The 22,141-nt window shown below is 36.4% G+C and overlaps 1 long non-coding RNA gene across 2 annotated transcripts in view; it reads right to left on the reverse strand.

The window, feature by feature from the left end:
- Positions 1-294: 294 nt before the first annotated feature.
- The window catches only part of LOC127492769 (uncharacterized), a 107,568-nt gene continuing 85,721 nt past the window's right edge, over positions 295-22,141 (reverse strand). For both annotated transcript variants that reach the window (XR_007922521.2, XR_007922522.2), the window contains exons 3-6: positions 19,235-19,388; positions 15,360-15,609; positions 1,748-2,009; positions 295-1,108 (exon numbers count right to left, since the gene is read on the reverse strand). This is a non-coding gene — a long non-coding RNA (uncharacterized lncRNA). The remainder of the gene's footprint in view (positions 1,109-1,747; positions 2,010-15,359; positions 15,610-19,234; positions 19,389-22,141) is intronic.

A 22,141-nucleotide genomic window follows, 5' to 3' on the forward strand; every position in this document is an offset into this window, starting at 1 on the left:
TTACTTTGGCTTTCAAATGAATAAAAGTAACAATCTTTCAATGGTGCAAATCCCAGTTCAAGGGAAGAAGACCAATGTTACAAGTCAAGAAGACGGGCATAAAAAAAGGGGGGCAAATTTCTCTTTTCTTTGCCTTTAAAAGTTATTTTTATTTATTTGAAGCATTGAGAGAGGAGGGGAGAGATAGATGTTAGATACATATATAGATATCAGTCTTCCATCTGGTGATTCAATTCCCAAATACCTGCAACAAGCAGGGCTGGGCCAGGCCAGAGACAAATTTAATTTAATTTAATTTGATTTAATTTAATTTAATTCAGGTCTCTCACATTGGTGGTAGGAATCCAAGTGTTTGAGTTTTCACCTGCACATTACAGAAAGCTGGAATCAGAGGGGAGCCAGAACTCAAACCCAGGTACTCTGAAATGGGAACGTGAGCATCCCAAGCACCTTCTTATCCTCTGCACCAAATGAGTGATCCCTACTCCCTTGTCTTGTCTGTTGCAGTTCCTCAAGGGGTTATGTGATGGCTGCACATGTTGGTAAGAACAATTCAGTGTACTGAATCTACCAATCAAATGCAAACCTCATCCACAAACATTCTTACAGGTTCCCCAGAATGGGATATTTTTCCAAATATATGGGCATCCCCTGATCTAGCCAAGCTGTCTCATAATTTTAACTATCACAATCCCTGATCCAGGAATCTTGTCTTCTCTCAGTATCTATTAAACTACAGAGGATGAAATTGTTAGTTTAAGACTACAGTAAATTCTCAGGTTTATCATAGTTCTTGATAAGATTTGTCTGGATGGTACCAGCTCAAGATATCTTTGCATTTGGTGACTCACCAAATTTGGTGACTCATCTGGAAATCTCTATCTTTATGTTACCTTAATTTCTCAAAGTAGATCTCAATCAAGCGCTGGTTTGGACTTTCTCACAGCACTGAAGCATCAGGACAGACTATCTCACAGCTGAGTGCACAAGAACCAATATTCCAGTAAGAAGGTAGGATCTTCATTGCTTTTGGTGACTTTATCTATGAAGTCACACACTGATGTTCCAGCATTTCTATTAATTACAAGTGAATAACAAATTTTCTTTGCTACAAGGAAAAAAGTATGTGAGGCTAGAGCTTTTATTGATGCCATCTTTGTAAAATACAGTCTATCACAGTAAGACAAGGAAGTCTAGAACCTAGAAATATCATATGTAAAAATCATTTCTGTATCAGCTACATAAATTTTCTATAATTCCATAAATATTACACAGGCCATAAGAATTTATAAGTCACTTAATAATAATATTAATATTGTTAACTTCATGTGTTTAGAAAAAAAAAGATAATTTTCCAAAACATATATGTTGTTGTTGTATTTAGCAAAGTTATTTTGGAAAAAAAATTCTAGCTAATTTTTCTAACTACTTGTTAGATGTTAGACTCTTTCGAAGAGAAAATGAAAACAGAAGTTTGCACAAACAATACTTAGAATAAGGCCTTGTGCTTTCAAAAGATGCTTAAGTAACACTTTCTAGACCTTTCAGGGTATGCAGAGACAAAGACAGCAAGTGTTTGAAGGACAGAGAACCAAGCTGATGTGAGCTTCCCAGGGTATAAACCAGAAGAACCACAACGATGACCTTGGGCTTCTAGCAGTCTTTATCAGTGCATGTGTGTGAAGAAACTGTAAGGCTGGGGAAAGACCCATCAAAAGGGCTAGAAGGAAATATGCTTAACACTTACCACCATTTCCATCCAGAATGGAATGCTCACATTTCAACGCAGATTACTTGAGGCATCTTAAATCAGTAGGGAGAATCAATGATGTGCTGATTTTATTTAACAAATCTTGAAAGCAAGACCCAAGAGTATCAAACTGTTTCCATGTAACAACTGTTTATCTTGAGAAAATTCAGATTTTTTTTTCTTGTACAAACACAAAGATATCTAGGAGCCAACAAAGTACAGTTGATAATGTCTTAGATTCAACTGAATATTACCAGGCCTGTGAGTAAAAGAAAAAAAATGACACCATATAAGGGAAAAAATCTATCAGTCATAAAGAATCTTGAACTAGCACAGTTAGAATTAGAAAATAAGGACAAAAAGGAATAATAATTAAAACTTTGTTACTTATATTTAAATATTTACATAGAGATAGAAATGTATAAAAATAGCCAAACTGAACTTTCACAAATTAAAAGTAAAATGTCTATGGTGAAATATACTGTTGGAAATAATTAATAGCAGAATAGATGTGGAAGAAGAAAGGAACTTGAACACAGAGCAAGGCAAACTGCACACTATGAAACTCAGATGGAAAGACAGAGAACTAGAGAATGAAGAGAACATCAATGAGTAGTTTAAACACGTATAATTGGAGTCTACAAAGGAAAAATGGAGCCACAAAAGAAAAAAATATTTGAAGAAATAATGGTTAAAATTTGCCACAGATGCTGGAAGAGATAAATGTACCAACTCAACAAGATCAAAGACAAGAAGCCTGGAGGCAGAAAATCAAGGCGTATCACAAATTGCTTAAATAAGTAATAAAGACATAATCTTAAATGTATCCAGAAAAAAGAAAATTTTCATACGAACAAAAAAAATGAAAGCAAATTTTCTTTACCAAAAAGCAACATCAACAAAAGCTTGAAGAATATATATTCAAAGTACTACCTCCAAACCAAAAATAAACAAAAATTCTCAACTAGAATTCTTTTTTAAAGTATTCACTTATTTGAAAGGCACAGTTACAGAGAGAGAGTAGAGAGAAAGATACACAGAGAGGAGGGGGGAGAGAAAAAGAGAGAGAGAGAGAGAGAGAGAGAGAGAGAGAAAGAAAGAGATATCTTTTATCTTCTTGTTCACCTCCCAAATGGCTGCAAAAGCCAGGGCTTGACTAGGTTGAAGCCAAAAACTAGGAGCTTCTCTTGGGTCTCCCACATAGACAGACAGTTCCCAAACATTTTGGCCATCTTCCTCTGCCTTCCCAGGTGCATTCGCAGAGAGATGGCCCAGAATTGTAACAGTGAGGACAGGTGGGGACTTAACCCAGTATGCTACAACACTAGCCCCTGGAATCCTTACAGAGGCTTAAGTGTTTTTAAAAAAACACAAGTATTCCAGACAATGATAGAAGATAATCAAACTCTGGGCTAATCTATCTCATGAATTCATGTGAAAATACTCATGCAAAAATACTCATGCAAAATACTCAACTAAATATTATTAAATCAAATTCAGGAGCATAAAATAATAAAACTCAGACAAGTACAATTTACTCCAGATATACAAGACCAATCCAATCCACTCCAATACTTGACAATCAATCCACAGTAGCAATAGCCTGAAAGAAAAAGTGATCAGGAAAGGTTTCACTGATCTGTACTTATTTCCGTACACATAGAGTTCTGTATATTAGATTGTTCAGCTTTTTATATGCCAGTTATAATTCAATCAGCCAGTGTTAAAGAAAACGATCAATTGTCACATTTGACAAAATTCATCATCATTAATGATAAAAACTCAGCACACTAGAAGTGGAAACTTCCTCAATGTAACAAAAAAGCATCCAAAGAAAAATTTGAGTTAACATCATACTTAGTGGTGAAAAACAAAATATTTTCTCTTAAGATTCAGAACAAAGCAAAAGTGTCTATTCCCAACACTATTCTTTAACAAAGTACTAGAAATTCTAAATAGTGCAATAAGGCAATATGAAGAAAATCAAAACTGACCAGCTTGGGATGGAAGATGACATTGCTAATGTCACAGCAGTCCACATAAATAATATCAAGAACTAATATATAAGTTTAGCAAGGTTGCAAGAGAGATCAATATGGTACACAAATTGCATTGCTACACACACCATGCATGCAGATACTGAAGTTTAAACATAATACCACTTAAATTTACTCCCAGAAAGAAATATTTATGTACAAATCTAATAAAACTATAACATTATCTCTATCTTGAAAATTGTGAAATTCTGATGAACAAAATCAAAGAAGATCTCAAAAAACAGGGAGGTATTCTGTTATTACAGTGTGAAAGACTCAACTTTGGAAAGATACAATTTTTTCTCAAATTAAACTATAGGTTTAAGAAAATTTCAATCAAAATTCCAGCAAGGTTTTTCCAAGGCACAGCATCTTAAAGTTTGTATGGAAAAACCTAGGGAATAGAATAGTTAAAACTAGTTTGAGCCATATGCAGTGAGGAAAATGAATTTTCTGAATGTTACAAAGTATTTTGTAGGTGTAGTAGTCCAGATAGTATGGTGCTAAGAGTAAGGAACACACAGGTCCATAGAGGGGGATGCAATAACCAGTTGTAGATTCTCACAAACATATTGAATTGATTTGTTACAAGTGTGTTAAAAAAGTTGATGGAAGCAGTATAGGGTTTTTTGTTTTTTTTTTTTTGAGATTTATTTATTTACTTGAAAGTCAGAGTTACACAGAGAAGGATAGGCAGAGACAAGAGAGAGAGGTCTTCCATCTGCTGGTTTACTCCCCAGTTGGCTGCAATGCTGGAGCTGGGCCAATCCGAAGCCAGGAGCCAGGAGCTTCTTCTAGGTCTTCCACATGGGTACAGGGGCCCAAGGACTTGGGCCATCTTCTACTGCTTTCCCAGGCCACAGCAGAGAGTTGAACTGGAAGTGGAGCAGCCAGGACACGAATCGGTGCCTGTATGGGAAACCGGAACTGCAGATGGCGGTTTTACCTGCTTCGTCACAGCACAGTATAGATTTTAAATAAATACTCCTGAAGCAATTGGGCATTTTGTAGCAATTGTAGGCCAACAATCAACCTCAACCTCAACTTCAAATTTATACAAAAACTAATTGAAAATAGTTCATGGACTTGGATTTAAGCAATTTACCATGAGTGTTTAGAAAAAATATGATGGATATTTTGGAGCCTAGGTCTAGGTGAAGAGTATTCCTAGGGGCTGACATAATCACTACTCAACAAAGGAAAGGTGAATAACGGTCTTCATCATAATCAAATTTGTTTTTGGAGGGATTCAGTGAATGCAGACTGGGAGGGAATATTTGTGAAACACATATCTCATTAAAGACTTGTAGCATGGCCAGCACCGTGGCTCACTTGGCTAATCGCCAGCACCCCAGGTTCTAGTCCCGGTTGGAGCACTGGGTACTAGTCCCGGTTGCTCCTCTTCCAGTCCAGCGCTCTGCTATAGCCCAGGAGGGCAGTGGAGGATGGCCCAAGTGCTTGGGCCCTGCACCTGCATGGGAGACCAGGAGGAAGCACCCGGCCAATTGGGGGTGAACCAACGGAAGGAAGACCTTTCTCTCTGTCTCTCTCTCACACTGTCTATAACTCTGTCTCTCTCTCTCACTGTCTAACTCTGCCTGGCAAAAACTTTTTAAAAAAATCAAAGACTTGTAGCATGATTATACAAAGAACTGTCAAGACGCAAAACAAAAATGGGGAAAAAAAGACAACAAACCAAAGATTGTATTGGAAAATGGAAAAAGAAGTGAGCAGTCATTTTATCATTAGAGTATGAAGAGATAACTGTCAGGAAACATACCTATACAAAGCATGCTGATTGGCTTGAAAGTCAACAGAATGGCCCAAGTGCTTGGGCTCCTGTCACCCCTAAGGGAGACCTGGGTGGAGTTTCTGGCTTCTGTCTTAGGCCCGGCCTTGCCCTGGCTGTGGTGGGTATCTGGGGTGTATGCCAGAAAATGAAAAATATCAAATACATGAATACATTTTTAAAAAGATAAAGAAAGCGGCAGGCGCCACGGCTCAATAGGCTAATCCTCCACCTAGCGGCGCCGGCACACTGGGTTCTAGTCCCGGTCGGGGCCCCGGATTCTGTCCCGGTTGCCCCTCTTCCAGGCCAGCTCTCTGCTATGGCCAGGGAGTGCAGTGGAGGATGGCCCAAGTGCTTGGGCCCTGCACCCCATGGGAGACCAGGAGAAGCACCTGGCTCCTGCCTTCGTATCAGCGCAGTGTGCTGGCCGCAGCGCGCCAGCTGTGGCGGCCATTGGAGGGTGAACCAACGGCAAAAGGAAAACCTTTCTCTCTGTCTCTCTCTCTCACTATCTACTCTGCCTGTCAAAAAAGAAAAAAGCAAAATATATACATTTTCAGACCTGAAAGACCTGAAAGCAGTTCTGGGACTCAAGTATGGCATGCAGGTCACAAAGAGCACAAAATTTAAGGAAGCATCCATTCTCAAATGCTGACCCTGCACTTACACAGGCTAGAGATTGAATGCTTCCCTAATTTCACACCTTGAGAGTCTTGTTTGCCTCAAATAAGTTCTGGATCTGTCTGACTTGTTCTTCTCAGACTTGCACTAAAAGAAAATGTACAGGAATCCCCCTTTAGGCACAAGGAAGATAAGACAAGAAGTGTAAATAAACATTGTCACAATAGAAACTCCGTAGATAAATGCATGATTGACAAATAATTACCTTTCTGTAAAAGATGACTTATTTAAACAAAAATAACTTTGTATTGTAAGAATTCACAACATGTGTAGGTGAAATATAAGATAACAATTCTTTGAAGATAGTGAGTGGGAATATGGAAGTACACAACTTTAAATTCCAACGCTACATATAAAAAGCTTAAAGGTAAAATGTGATATTAAAGATGGAGAATATGTGTTTTAAAGCAATAGCTGTTATAAAAAGTTGTATTTAATTATCTATAATGAAGGAAATCAGGCTTGTGAGAATTTCTCAACTTACAAGAAGGCAAATTAACAGGTTCCAAATTACAGTTGGATAGAGGAAAGAAATTCCACTGTTCTATTGCACAGTAAGGTGACTATAAATGAAAATAATGTTCTCCTCCTCTCTCTCTATATATATATGTATATATATAAATATGTATAAAATATATAAAAGAGGATTTTAAATGTTGCTACCATGAATAAAGGATATTTGAGATATATATTTGTATATTTATATTTATATCTACATATTCATATATAATCTTTAAAAGAGGATTTTGAATGTTGCTGCTATGGATAAATGATAAATATGTAAGCATATATATATATATATATATATATATTTACCCTGATTTGCTCACTATACAACACATATGTGTTTCAAAAATCATGTTCAGTTCAGTGGTTAAGCCACCACATCCCATACCAGAGTGTGTGGATGCAAATCTGCTTCCCCTTCTATTTTCCTACTAATGTACACCCTGGGAGGCAGTAGGTAATGGCTCAAGTAGTTGGGTCCCCTTCTCAGACTTCAAGATCTGGCTGCTACAGATATTTGGGGTGGGAACAAGTGCAAGGAAGGCCTCTCTGTCTTTCTCAAATATTTTTTTAGGGAAGAGTGTGTCAGATTTTTAAGAGCCAGATTCAGATATATATGATGCTTAGTAAAAATCTAATTTAAATATAAACACAATCAGGTTAAAAATAAAATGATGAAAAATTATATACATTACTAGTCAAGAGACAGTTGCAAAGGGTATCCTCAAAGTAGATTTCATTTAGAGAATATTGCTTTGAATAAAAAGGCCATGTTATAATGATGAAAGGATTAATTTAATAGAAAATACAACATAAAACATTTGTTCATGCAGTAACAGATTTCAAAATACATGAAACAAAAACTGATAGAACAACAAGAAGAAAGGTAAAAATCTAAAATTATAGCTACATAATTTGAAAGATCTTTTTTACCAATGGATTGAACAAATAGATAAAAATAAGTATATTGAAAACTTGAGCAACACTATCAATATCCTGACTTAATTGACATTTACAAACACTCCTCACAACAAGGGCAGAATATACATGCTCTTGAGTCAAACGGAGTGTTTACAAAAAAAAAGACTGACCCATAAAACAAGTCTTAAGAAGCTTGAAAAGGTAGAAAACCTACAAAATATAGTGCATGACAAAATGGACTTAAATAAGACATCAATAATACATCCCAGGAAAAATTTTAATGTTCCAAAACTAAATTATGCACATGTAAAAAATGAGTGAAAGAAAAATGAGATGTTAGAAAGCATTTATAATAGAATGAAAATAAATTACAGCATATTAAATTTTTCAGTGGTCATTAATGTAGGACATATGGGGAATTTTATATCGATAAAGATCTTTATTAGAAATGTCCCCAAGGCCAGAGCCACGGCTCAATAGGCTAATCCTCTGCCTGCGGTTCCGGCACCCCAGGTTCTAGTCCTGGTCAGGGCGCCGGATTCTGTCCAGGTTGCTCCTCTTCCAGTCCAGCTCTCTGCTGTGGCCCGGGAGGATGGCCCAAGTCCTTGTGCCCTGCACCCGCATGGGAGACCAGGAGAAGCCCCTGGCTCCTGACTTCGGATCAGTGCAGTGCGCCGGCCACAGCGGCCATTGTGGGGTGAACCAACGGAAAAAGGAAGACCTTTCTCTCTGTTTCTGTCTCTCTCACTGTCCACTCTGCCTGTTAAAAAAAAAAAAGAAATGTCCCCAACATCTACATTAACAATCTAGCAAACTGTAGAGAAAATAAGTTACAAAGTAATTGAAGAAAAAACTAATAAAAATTAATGTTACTATAAATAGACTAAAAAGCAGAAAAAATCATAGAAAAAAAGGGTAAACTAAGCAATGCTTCTTTGATAAAATGGACTGAGAAACCTGCAGCCCAAGAATTGAGTAAATTATTTTTCATAGGCAAACTTGTCCATTGCTTTCTGTGTGGTTTGTGTGCTCATATCTCTTACATGTAAAACACATAGCATGTATTTTTAATTCATGCTAGAAAAACAAAACAAACAAAACAAAACAAAACAAAACAGAAAAAAACAAAAAGGTTATAAAGAAAAGTCCTGGGGTGGACATTACCCTAAAATTTTGTTATGTGATTATTTTCAGAAAAATATTTGCCAACTCTTGCTCTACTCAAGAGAGACCAAATACTAAAAACCAGGGGTCAGAATGTTGATATCATTATACAAACACAAATATTAAGAGGATAATAAAAAAGTGGTACTGTGGCTTAGGGGATAAAGCCACTACCTCTAGTACCAGGATCCCTTATGGACCCTGGTTTGGGTCTCGTCTGCTCCACTTCTGATCTAGCTCTCTGCTATGGCCTGGGAAAGCAGTAGAAGATGGCCCAAGTCCTTGGGCACCTGCACCCACATGGGAGACCTGGAAGAAGTTCTTGACTTTGAATCCACACAGCTCTGGCCGTTGTGGCCAACTTGGGAGTGAACCAGCAGATGGAAGACTTTCTCTCTCTCTCTCTCTCTCTCTCTCTCTCTCTCTGCCTCTGTTTCTCAAATATATAAATAGATCTTTTTTTTTTACAAAAGGGTAATAAAGGGATATAGTGAGGAAAGTTATGGTAATAAGGTTAACAATGTAATTGAAATAGATTCCTTGAAATAACTAGCAAAGAACAGTTCATAGGAATCTATGGCAGTTAAGAAGGCTTGAATAACTGAGATAACACTATATATTCTTAAAATATTGAAATTTTAGTTATAAATAATCCCACAGAAACAATCACAGGCATGAATGTATTCACTGATAAATTCAAATAGATCATACCAATGTTATTCAAGTTCATTCAGAATGTTGACGAATTCTCTGAAGCCATTAATCCTAATAGTAAAATCACACAAACACATCACAGGAAAAAATGAAAAAGAAAACAGACAACGTTTAAAAAAAATGATATCCCTCATGAACGTTGAGGCAGAAAGCCTAAGCAAGCATTAGTCTCTCAACTTCAACAATTCAAGGATAATGCATGATGACTGGGTAGGGCATTTGGTTCAGAGCTATAAGACACTGCTTAAAGACATCCACATGCTGTATCAAAGTGCCTGGATTTGAGTCCAGCTCCTATAAATTCCAGCTTCCAGCTAATGTGCACCCGTAGAGGTAACAGGTGATGATGCAAATATTTGGGTCTCTGTCACTCAAATGGAAGATGCAGATTGCTTCTCAGGATCCTGGCTTCAGCCTGGCATAGTCCCAACTGTTATGGATATACAGGAGTAAGCTTAAGTTAGTAGATTTCTCTGTCTCTGTCTTTGTGTGCCTGCCTTTCTAATGGTTAAAAACTCTTTACTTAATGTATGCTAAACTGATCTTCTGCATATAAAGAGAATCGAAAATGAATCTTGATGTGAATGGAAGGGGAGAGGCAGTGGATAAGGGGAGGGTTGTGGGTTGGAGGGATGTTATGGGGGGGAAGCCATTGTAATCAATATTCTGTACTTTGGAAATTTATATTCATTAAATAAAAGTTAAAAAAAACTAATTAATTAAAATTTCAAAATCATTATTACCTAGTAGAGTTTATCCCAGGAATTTAAGGATGGTTTGACATTAGAAAAAAAAAATTATTGTGATTCCCTTTATTAAAAGACAAAAGAATATATATATAAAACGTAAAAAATAAATAAATATATATATATAAAATAAGATCATCTCAGAGACTCAGAGAAAGCAATTGACAAGAAAAAAAAAAAAAACTATTATCTCCCACAAAAAAATCTCAACCAACGAAGAATACAAGAGATTTTGTCCAATTGATAAATGCATTTGTCAAAACACTGGCAATAATATTCCATTTAATTGTGGAACACTGAGTGCTTTTTCCCTAAAAATACTTGATCAGAGATACAATACAGGTAGTCACTTTGACCATTATATTTAATATTGTCATGGAATTCTAGACAGGCAAGAAAAAATAAATACAATGAATACATATTAGAAAGGAAATAGAGACTGATATAATTATCCATATAAAAATCTAATAGTATTTTTCATTTTGTGTTTCTATGTGGGTGTAAACTGTTGAAATCTTTACTTAATATATGCTAAACTGATCTTCTGTATATAAAGAGAATTGAAAATTAATCTTGATGTGAATGGAAGGGGGGAGGGAGAGGGAAAGGGGAGGGTTGCGGATGGGAGGGAGGTTGTCGGGGGGAAGCCATTGTAATCCATAAGCTGTACTTTGGAAATTTATATTCATTAAATAAAAGTTAAAAAAATCTAATAGTATCTACAAAAAATCTACTAGGACAAATAAATGAAGTAAGCAAGATTGTGGGACATAAAATCAATGTAAATGTTTTAATTTTTCCATTTCTAGTAAAGAATAATTAGATACAAGAATTTGCAAATTGAATAGTTTGTAATAGCAACAAAAGTATGAAACACCTCGAGATAGATCTGATGAAGCATATGCAAAACTTATTCATAGGAAAGTACACACTGTTGCTAAAAGTTAGATTCCTAAAGAAAAAGGAGAAACAGTTTTTAGAAAACCATCCTCCCAAAATTGGTTCACAAAATCAATATAATGCCCATCAAAATCCCAGAAATTTCTCAAAAGAAATAATCAACTGAAATTCTATATTGGAATGCAAAAGACCTAGAGTAGTAGACAAAAGAATGCAATTTTCCAAATAGAACATAATGAGCGGATGAATAATATTTGATTTTAGGACTTGTTATAATGCTACATTATAAGATTTTACATATCATAGAACATATTCTAACATATTTTTCATATGGATGGTCAATCAAATCAATATACTTGAATGGAAATTTCAGAAATAAACTCATTCATACAAGGCATGTATGAATACTTGTCCGTATGGTTTCCAACCAAGTTGTAAAAGCAGTTCAGTTCTTTTCTACAAACATTACTGGAAAATTGAATATCCAAACATACATAATCATTATCAATCCATTTGACACCATGTACAAATGTTTACTCAAAGTGAATTGTACCTGAATGTAAAACCAAATCTATACAATTGTAGATGAAACCTGGATTAAGCACAGCCTTCAAAGATGTGATTCTAAAATCAGGATCCATTAAAAAGCTAGAAATAGACTTGCCACATTATCCAGGTATTCCATCACTGTATATATACCCAAAAAACATGAACACATTGTAACAAAGAGATATCTGCACCACTATATTTGCACAACAATGTTCACAGTAGCCAAATATGTAATCATATAGCAGCATTATTCAAAATAGCCAAAATAGGCCTTTGCTGTGGCTCAACAGGCTAATCCTCTGCCTGCGGCGCCAGCACACCAGGTTCTAGTCCCAGTCGGGGCACTGGATTCTGTCCCAGTTGCCCCTCTTCCAGGCCAGCTCTCTGGTATGACCCGGGAGTGCAGTGGAGGATGGCCCAAGTCCTTGGGCCCTGCACCCCATGGGAGACTAGGATAAGCACCTGGCTCCTGCCTTCAGATCAACACAGTGCGCAGGCGGCTGTGCACCAGTGGCAGCGGCCATTGGAGGGTGAACCAATGGCAAAAATAAGACCTTTCTCTCTGTCTCTCTCTCACTGTCCACTCTGCCTGTCAAAAAAATAAAAAAAAAAAATAAAAACAAAATAGCCAAAATATAAAATCTGATGATGGACAGATAAAGAAAATGTGACACACACACACACACACACACACACACACACAAATGGTATATTATTCAGCTGTAAGAAAAATGAAATTCCACCATTTGCATAAAAATGGATTCAACTGCACAATGCCTTGTTGAGGAAAACAAACCTGACACAGAAAGACAAAATGCATGCTCTCCCTTTTATGTTAAATAAATTAAATTAAATTTAATTTAAAAAAATCAAAAAACAAAAACACAAAAAGAAAGAAATGCTATGTGTATCCCTATTGCTGAAAATACATTTTCGTCCAACTTAAATTAAGCTAAAAAATCAAAAAACAAAAGCAAAAACAGAAAAAGAAATGCCTATGTGTCAGTACTGCTGCAAATACATTTTTGTCAAACTTTTTACACGTCTTTGTTAAACCGATGGTTAAGAATGTTTATACTCCTATAGCTTTAATGATATGTGATTATTTTAAAATTTACTGTACATAGGTGAAATGGTCATCTTTTTTTTTGATTATTGTTTACAGGCCTTGTCTATATTGCTGCTGAAATAAGGTGTTTTTACATTTTGTTTGTTGATCTCTATATTTGGTGGAGCATTAAGCTCTTGATTGTAATAATAATTAAAAATAATTTATCTCTGGGATGGTGCTGTGATATAGGAGGTTAAGCATCTGCTTGCAGTGCCGGCATCCCATACAGGTGCTGGTTTGAGTCCTGGCTGCTCCATGTCCGATCCAGCTCCTTGTGGATAGTCTGAGAAAGCAGTAGAAGATAGCCTAAGTGCTTGGGCTCCTACACCTGCATGGGAGACCCAGCAGAAGCTCCTAGATCCTGCCTTTAGATTGGCCCAGATCTGGCCATTGCTGCCATTTGGGGAGTGAACCAGCAGATGGAAGACCTCTCTCTCTGTCTCTCCCTTTCTCTAACTATGCCTCTTGAGTAAATAAATAAATAAATCTTTAAAAAATATGTAATCTCAAAAACTAAAACAGAAAAGATGAAGGGAGGCAGGGTGGTAGGAAAGCAAGAAAGAAAGAGAGAAAGGGAGAAAGAGAGGGAGGGAAGTACACACAAACTATACTCTTAGAATTTTATCTATGAACTATATTGAATCTGTTCTCTTTGTATTAATATTTCATTAACAAGAAGACATGAAGTATCAGAAAACAAAAAAACCAGGATTCATTAAAAACAGATGAATAATAACTTATGAGAATTAAAACTTTGAAAGACATTGTTAAAAGTTAAGCCAAAACTGAGAAAAAAGTATAGCTATCTGTCAATTGAGCTAGAATATATAAAAGAACTTTATGATTTTACCAGTCTATAAAAATGAACAAAAGATTAAAATAGGCAATTCACCAAAAATATTTATGAAATGCAGATACATGAAATGAACTTCAATTTCATTGGATACCAGAGAATTTCACATTTTAATTTGTCAACAAATAACACTATTTATTAAAAAATACAATGAGATACTACTATGTATCTCCAATAGGGTGACTACAATTAAGTAGTTCATAATTTAAGTGTTGCCAAGAATCTGCATGAACTAAAATTCTCATATTTTTATGAAGAGAATGTAAATGTTATAGTAACTTGGCACTTCCGAAAATGTTAAATATATAACTTCCATATGGCCCAACCACTTGAACCCAAGACAGCAACAAATGTTGATCTTTTTGAAGTGTATGTTGCTGAAAAAAATTTGAAAAAGACTGTTCATATAAGCTTCAATAGTAATAATTAAAAACCTAAAACAACCTAAATGCCTTTTAATAGGAAAAAAGATAAATAAGTTGTGGCATACCCACACATTGGAATCTTATTTAGCAATAAACAGGAACCAAAAAAAATACACAAAACCATCGGGAATTCTTGAAATAGCTATGTTGAAAATAAGAAAACAGAGACTGTCTTACATATACATACACATGTGTGTAAGATTCTCATGTATGAGAATCAAAATTTTTGGAACCAAATAGCACACCTAAGATATAAAAAAGCCAGGTCCTATGGTCTGGGCCTTCTGCCAAGTGTTCCGTCTGTGTGCACACTGGCAGTTGGTCAACCTCTGAAAGTTTATATTCTTTGAATAAATGCAGTCTGGCTGTGAATAAAAAAAAAAATCTTAATTTTTTCCATATGTTTATTATTATTATTGTTATCATTTACTTATTCGATAGGCATAGATGCAGAGAAAAAAAAGAGAGAGTTTTCCATCTGCTGATTCACCCTTCAAATGCCTGCCACAGCCAAGTCTTGGCAAGACCAAAGTCAGAAGCCTGCAACTCCATTCATTTGTCCTAGATGGGAGACTAGTGTGGGACCAACTTCTTGAGCCACCATCTGTTGTATCCCAGTGTACACATGAGCAGGAAGCTGGAATCACAATGGAGTTGGGACTTGAACAAAGGCATTGAAATATGGGATGCAGGCAATTTAATTGGCATCTTAATTATTGTACTCAACTCTGGCCCCAAACTTATATTTAAATTGCATTTTCCAGGAGCATTTTGAAGTATCATTGTACTCATATGCATCAATTGTATATCTTTTTTATGCTTGTATAATCCCATCGATTTGAAATGTCATAAACCAAAAAGCACTTCATAACTGAAGTTAGATCAGAGATTTCTTGGGAACATAAGGGTGAAGGGAACAATGGAGAGGCAGGAGGGAGGACTTAGAGAGCAGGATACGGAATTCTGGAAAGTTACAAATACTCTCACTATTTTGCTTCTGTTGATGGATTCATAGGTGTCTACATACAACAAATCCTGAGAGATTTCATACTTTAAATCTATGCAGTTATTCCATGCCAGCTACTCAATAATACCCAAGTGAAAGGAAACCTCAAGTGTCACTTCCACCCCCTGCAAGAGACAAATCAGAGCAGAGGAGAATTTTCACAGTCTTGCATTCCTAAATCCACGTCTTAACCTCTTAACCACTTACCTGTGTCATCACACCCACCAGAGCCACGGGATTAAGCAATAATGCACACTTTTGGGTTCTGTATAGGCCAGAGGTTCCTAGACAATCACTCTGGAAAGGCAGCAACCTCAGATGTAAGTGAGGACTGGCTTCTCACAGCCTTTCCCGATTATCACTGTCCATTCACACATGGCAGTGAAGGGGGTGGGCAGAGCACATGTCGAGGGTTACAAGTACTTTCTTCACAAAACACAACCCCGTGGTTCTGTGCCTGAAACAGAAATGAAAAGGCAGTTGCTGCGACACTTTTCTCTGTCAGGATATCCAGACAAGAAAACAGGTTCCATCTTGGGATTGATTATTGGAGCATGGTTGTATTGCAGTTCATTCTACAGGTTAAAAAAAAAAAAAAAGTAGAAGTTTCATGTCTGTCATTATTTCCACTGCATCCAAGATTTCAGTAAAATCAATCATACAGGCTGCAAGCTTATGAGATTTATTTGAGTAAGGAGTATCTGGCATGGTATCCTTTGAGCCTCTAATGAGGAGATTTTAGCAGATGGGACCTAATTTATGAGAAGGACCTACACCCTGGATAATGAAACATAGCCTATTAAGGACTTAAATAAACAAGGGCTATAATGGGATGCCAAAACAAATCATTTTGACATTTTTTTTTTTTAAATATAAGGGGCTTCTTCAAATATCATCAGGAATAAGTCATTTAGTGTTTCAGGTTCATACATCAATGCAGCTGCTGTCACTATGAAAAATTGGACTTTTTGTTTACTTAAAGCTTGAAATGCCATGATTTGGTACTTGAAAAATGAGGCGGGAAAAATGAATGTCCTTCTGTTTGTGAAAAATGGGGATTTTATTAGAGCGAAGTGGGAAGGAGGAGAGAGTGCTCATCTGCTCAGGTTGAGCAGTGTTTGCACAGGAAGAAATATAACAATGGGCAGGCCCCAGGGGACCTGGGCAGCAGGATCACTTAGAGAGCTGATGACAACAGGAGCTGGGAATGCAGCCTGGGCCCTGAGCTGACCCACCTTTGTCCCTCTATACACATAATGAATAAATGCATCTCGAAGTAAGACTCATATTTCATGGCAGCGTGAGACTCCCCAGTTGGACTGCATCTGTTAATAATAAAAATTTCCCTTCTGGAATGAGAGTTTAATAGTTCTTGTTCATGCTTTAAATAGGAGATCACAGCAATAAATCAGCATTATGATTTTAGTAGGTAGTAGCATATGAAATAGAATATATTATTTCTGGCATTTAATTTGGTCAAAATTAAGTTAAAATACTCACCCAAAGGGACAGATTGGTAAGGCAATAATTATAATAATACAATCCAAAGAAATTTCGTAGTTGGTGCATTCTGGAAGTACCATTAAATTTAACATACATATTATCCTTATTGTCATAATGAGAAAATATTAAATTTCTTACTCAACTTCAGAAACCAAGTGTCTGTTTCAAATACAATTTATTGCTTCAATAAACTTTACTCTCTTAGTGTGTTTTGCAATATGTTTTCATATATTCCCTTAATGAATTTTACTAGTTATGAACTTGAGACTAATTATTCAGTAAATTGTTTTTAAGATAATGCCTACATTTACAGTTTTAGGTGAATCATCTTAATTTTGGAATTTATATCAATTAAATTAATTTATTCCCATTTGCCCTCTGTCATAGATACACACACACATAATGTTTTTAATTGCCATAGACAATTCACCTGCTATAACTTCATATAGATATGATTTCAGATAGTCATATAGATAATATTCAGTAAATAGTTATAAAATACAAATATATAGGTAAAATAATTTCAAAAACTATTAAAATACATTCTACATTTGACTTCTCTTTTATCTGCACCCATATTTAATGATATATGTTGCAATAAGTAGGTTCTCAATAGTTATAATTGAGACAATGAGAATCAAATTAATGAAAATATTTGAGCACTGTTCAAGATAATGTTGGCAGTCTGATATAGCCGGTCTGATAGAACATAATTCTCCTTGACTTTTGGATGTCAACACACACTCTCTTTACAGAGAGAAATGCATGATTTATACTTCTAGAAGAGATCATGTATACCTCATTGTATACCTTCTTACTAATTTTAAGTTTCTGAGAAATATATTTCGTTAGGTTGACACATAGTATTTATATCCTAAATTATTGGATTCTTTTACCTTTTAATGTTAATGGCTGTTAAATTTTACCAAATGCTTTGTTAAATATATTCTGTTGCTTTTATAGCATTTTCTATTAATCACCTAAGCTGGTGAACAATGAGGAACTCTTATACCTTCTGATGAATATTCCTTTTTATAATATATCTCTTGAATGTATATAGTATATCTTTTTAATATACATCTTCTTGAATATATTCTTTGAATGTATATATGAATTCCTGAGAAATTATTTTTAATATTCACTGTGGAGTTCTTACAACTTTTGAATTGGGTACATTAAAAATATTTGATATTTGTCAATATAATTGTATATGATATTGCCTACTATGCAAGCATGAAACAAGGAAGAGTTATAATATCAGAAAAGTGTACTTTAATACAATAACCATTTTTAAAAGGAAGAACAGGGGCTGACGTTTTGGTATAGCAGGTAAAGCCACTGCCTGCGATGCTGGCATCCCACATGAGTGCCAGTTAATGTTCTGGCTGCTCTATTTCTAATCCAATGCCCTGCTAATGGCTTGAGAAAAGAATGGAGGACCTCCCAAGTGTTTGTGCCCATGTCACCCACCTGAGAGACCCAAATGAAGCTCTTGTTCCTGGCACTGGTTTGACCATCTCCCTCTCTGCCTACCCCCTCACTATTTCTCTCTTTCTGTAGCTCTGGCTTTCATATAAATAAATAAATCGTAAACAAAAAAAGGAAGAAAATTTGATGATGGGACAAGGGTAAATCCATGTGATAACAAAATGAGCATGTGTAAATATAATTAATGAATTAAGGAGAAGTCAACAAATCCAAAATCCTATTAGAAAGTATATTGTATATCTTTCAACACTTGCTAAAATAAGGGTACATCTCTGTTACACAGATACAGGAGATCTGAACAATAACACTGAAAAATCTTACCTAATTTGCAAATGCAGAATAACTATACATCCTAGTGAGTAAATTTACATAATTTTCAAGGGCACAGAGATTATCTGAGAAAATTTATAATAAAATAAATAGTTATTTTAAAAATTATCTTTAACTATAATATTTTAAATAAATATTATTTTAAATAAAATAGTTATTTTAAAAATATAATAAAATAAAAAGTTATTTTAAAAATTCTTAAAAATTGTAGTATTTCATAGTCTAATCTCTCACAGCAAATAAATTATTGGGAAAATAATCTAAAAATTGATAACTAGAAAAAAAGATGGTTGTATGGAAATTACACAAAACTTTCATTAATCCATGCATCACAAAAGGATCCAAATAGACATTACAAAGTGTTTTATCTGAATGAAAATAAAAATACTAGACTCATATTTTGATGCTTGTGAAAATGGTTTTAGATTATTCACTAAAAACTGTAAGTTAGGTTAGTATTACCATCTGTAGATTCCCATAGCATTAACATGTACAGACCTCCACTACTGGAACTACTGGAATAGAATATTCATGAGTGAATGTCTCACATGGCTTTGTACTCCAGTAATCAATTGGTGTTGTCATACCTTATTAGTCTTTCTAATCCTATAATCAAGTAGACTACCATATAAGGTAGACCCTTGATAAGTATCAGTTGAGGAGATGTGTAAAATTAAAACAGGCTGTGGCTAGAAAGAAACCAGAGACAACAGAATACAAGCATCGTGTGTAGTGGTGAAAAGCAGGTGCAGAAGACTTACCATGCTAGGCACTTAGGTGTTCCTAAATTCTGCATAAAATTTCCATATATTTTTCCAGGAATTCAAATATACTTATTCATAATGTAATTCAAGTAGGTAATTGGGTTTACCCTCCAGAAATATAATATTGCTGAATTGTCTCAATGGAAACATCCTGCGAAGACCAATTTTAAAACAAGAGGAAGTAAGAATACAGAAGACTTGAGCTGGGAGATGTAACTTGAGGAAAATCAGAATTTCGTTATTTTGGCAAGATAACTCAGGAGTATTTGAACCAATGTAGCTAAATTGAAAAGTCCCTTGTCACAGTGAATGTTCTTCATTAGTGCACCCACAAATGCCAGTTACTGCCTGGGAAGTGTGACCTCTACACAAATGCACTGGTGGATCCAAAAAGGCGGTTGGGAGTGACATCCATCAACGATGCTGCTCATAGCAGATCTGGCTTACTGCATCATCAAGGTCTCCAGACTGACTGAGTGTGCTCTAGGAGGAATTAACGTAGAAGAAATGAATCCAAATTGGAATCTCCTAAGCTCTCTCATCTATATGTCACAACACTGGAATTACAAAAATGAATGCATCCTAAACTCCAGCTTGGGATTATGCTTGCAAACAGATGAGAAAATAAAGCACAGCCACAAGACTGCTTGTGGGGAGCAACTCGGACTAGACTGTTACTGGAATTAAGACTTATTCTATACATCTGCTCTCCCACAATATGGCACTGGGAGAGAAGTAAACAGCTTCTATGCAGCTGCCTCTCGCCAACTTGAGTGATGACCTGCAGGAACTGATCCTGCTCCTGATTGGAGGAGAGCAGTGTACTCGGCGTGTGGGTAGCAGAGTTGGGATTGGTGGAAGAGGACTATAAAGGAGGAGAGAGACAACATGCACCAGGAACATCTATCTGAAGGAACACCTGAGCAGCCCCCGAGAGAGCCGGCCGGCGGTGTGCCGCTCCCCTGTGGAAGTGGGGAAAGTGGCAGGGGGAACCGCCCTTCCACGGAGGTGGAAGGGACAGTAGCCAACCCGGGAAGAACCAGCAGCAAACCCGGGGAGGGCCGAGCAGACAAAAGAACAGCGCAGGGTCCTGTGTCGTTCCTCCGCGAAGAGGGGGAGCAACATAATGGTGCCGTGACTCGGATAGGAAATCTATGCAGGGTTTAGTGTCGTTCCTCCATGAAGAGGGGGAGCGACAACTGCTGATCTTATCATCCTTATCTCATCAACAATGGTCTGCAAATAGGACACTGTTCAACAAGTGTTCAGAGAAATAAAGTCACATAGATATAAGTCAATGGGAATATATCTTCTTATAAAAATTTTGTTGCCCCAATGCTTAATTGGATAAGACTTTTATTACATTAGCCAACATTTATTATCATCTAATCATTGTGAATGCACAATTTTCGATTGATCATATGAACACCTTGCCTACAAAATGGAGAAAATATTATACTATCAATAATTTCTCTGTTATTATTTGCTTTTTTTTTTCTGTTCTTTTTATTTCACTCTCTGTTTGGTTTGGAAGTGCAAGTTTCATAAATTAGGAAATTTTCCACAAATGACTGAGAATTGAACTCAAACATATGGAAAGAAAACAAGTAAAAGATAAAAATAAAATGTGCTATTGTATTATGTAACTGCAAAATACATTAGTATGATTTACATAGAATGTGATTTGCTTCAAAACCGAAATGGACATCTCTATAACTCATTTTGGGTTTTTTAATTCTTTTTGGTGGCTTTCAATACTGACTGCTTTAGAAAGATAGATTTAACTCTTTTATGCTTCAAGATTAGACTACCAAGAGTAGCAGGAAATATCAAGACTTTTTTTTTTTTTTCACAAGATATGTGCTGTGGCAAACTGGGTTAAACAGTTGCTTGTGATGTTAGCATTCCATAGCAGAATGCTGATTTGAGTCCTGGCTGCTCCTTTTTCATTACAGCTGTCTGCTAATATTTCTGAGAAAGCAGCAGGTCCAAATACTTGGACCACTGCAATGCAGGTAGGAAACCCAACTGAAGTTCCAGGCTCCTGGCTTCAGCCTGGCCCAGCCCCCACCAATGCAGTCATTTCAGGAATGATGGAAGATCTAAGTCTTTCCATCTTTCTGTGTCACTCTTTCAAATAAAAACATAAGTCTTTCAAAAGAAATTCATTTTTTACCCAATAGGAAAGATTTTATGTCCCATATTTTCTAAATATTAAAATTTTTTCTAAAGATTTATTTATTGGAGCTGGCGCTGGGGCTCAGTAGGTTAACACCCTGGCCTGAAGCGCCGGCATCCCATTTGGGCACCTGTTCCAGTCCCAGCTGGTCCTCTTCCGATCCAGCTCTCTGCTATGGCTTGGGAAAGCAGTGGAAGAGGGCCCAAGTCCTTGGACCCCTGCAACCATGTGGGAGACCCAGAAGAAGTTCCTGGCTCCTGGCTTCGGATTGGTGCAGCTCTGGCCCTTGCGGCCATCTGGGAAGTGAACCATCGGACAGAAGACCTCTCTCTGTGTGTGTGTGTGTAACTCTGACTTTCAAATAAATAAATAAATCTTCCAAAAGATGATTTATTTATTTATTTGAGAGGCAGAATTAGAGAGAGAGAAAGAGAGAGAGAGAGAGAGAGAGAGAGAAAGGTCTTCCATCCACTGGTTCACTCCCCAAATGGCTGCAAAGGCCAGAGCTGAACCAGTCCAAAGCCAGGAGCCAGTAACTTCTTCTGGATCTTCCAAATGTGCAGGGGCTGAAGTACTTGAGCCATCTTCCACTGCTTTCTCAGACCATTAGCAGAGAGCTGGATCAGAAAAGGAACAGACAGGACATGAATCAGAGTCCATGTGGGATGCTAGCACCACAGGCCACCGAGCATCAACCCCTAAATATCAAAATGTTACTCCTGAAT

Source organism: Oryctolagus cuniculus, chromosome 14 (genome assembly GCF_964237555.1).
Source record: "Oryctolagus cuniculus chromosome 14, mOryCun1.1, whole genome shotgun sequence".
Classification (NCBI taxonomy): Eukaryota; Metazoa; Chordata; class Mammalia; order Lagomorpha; family Leporidae; genus Oryctolagus; species Oryctolagus cuniculus.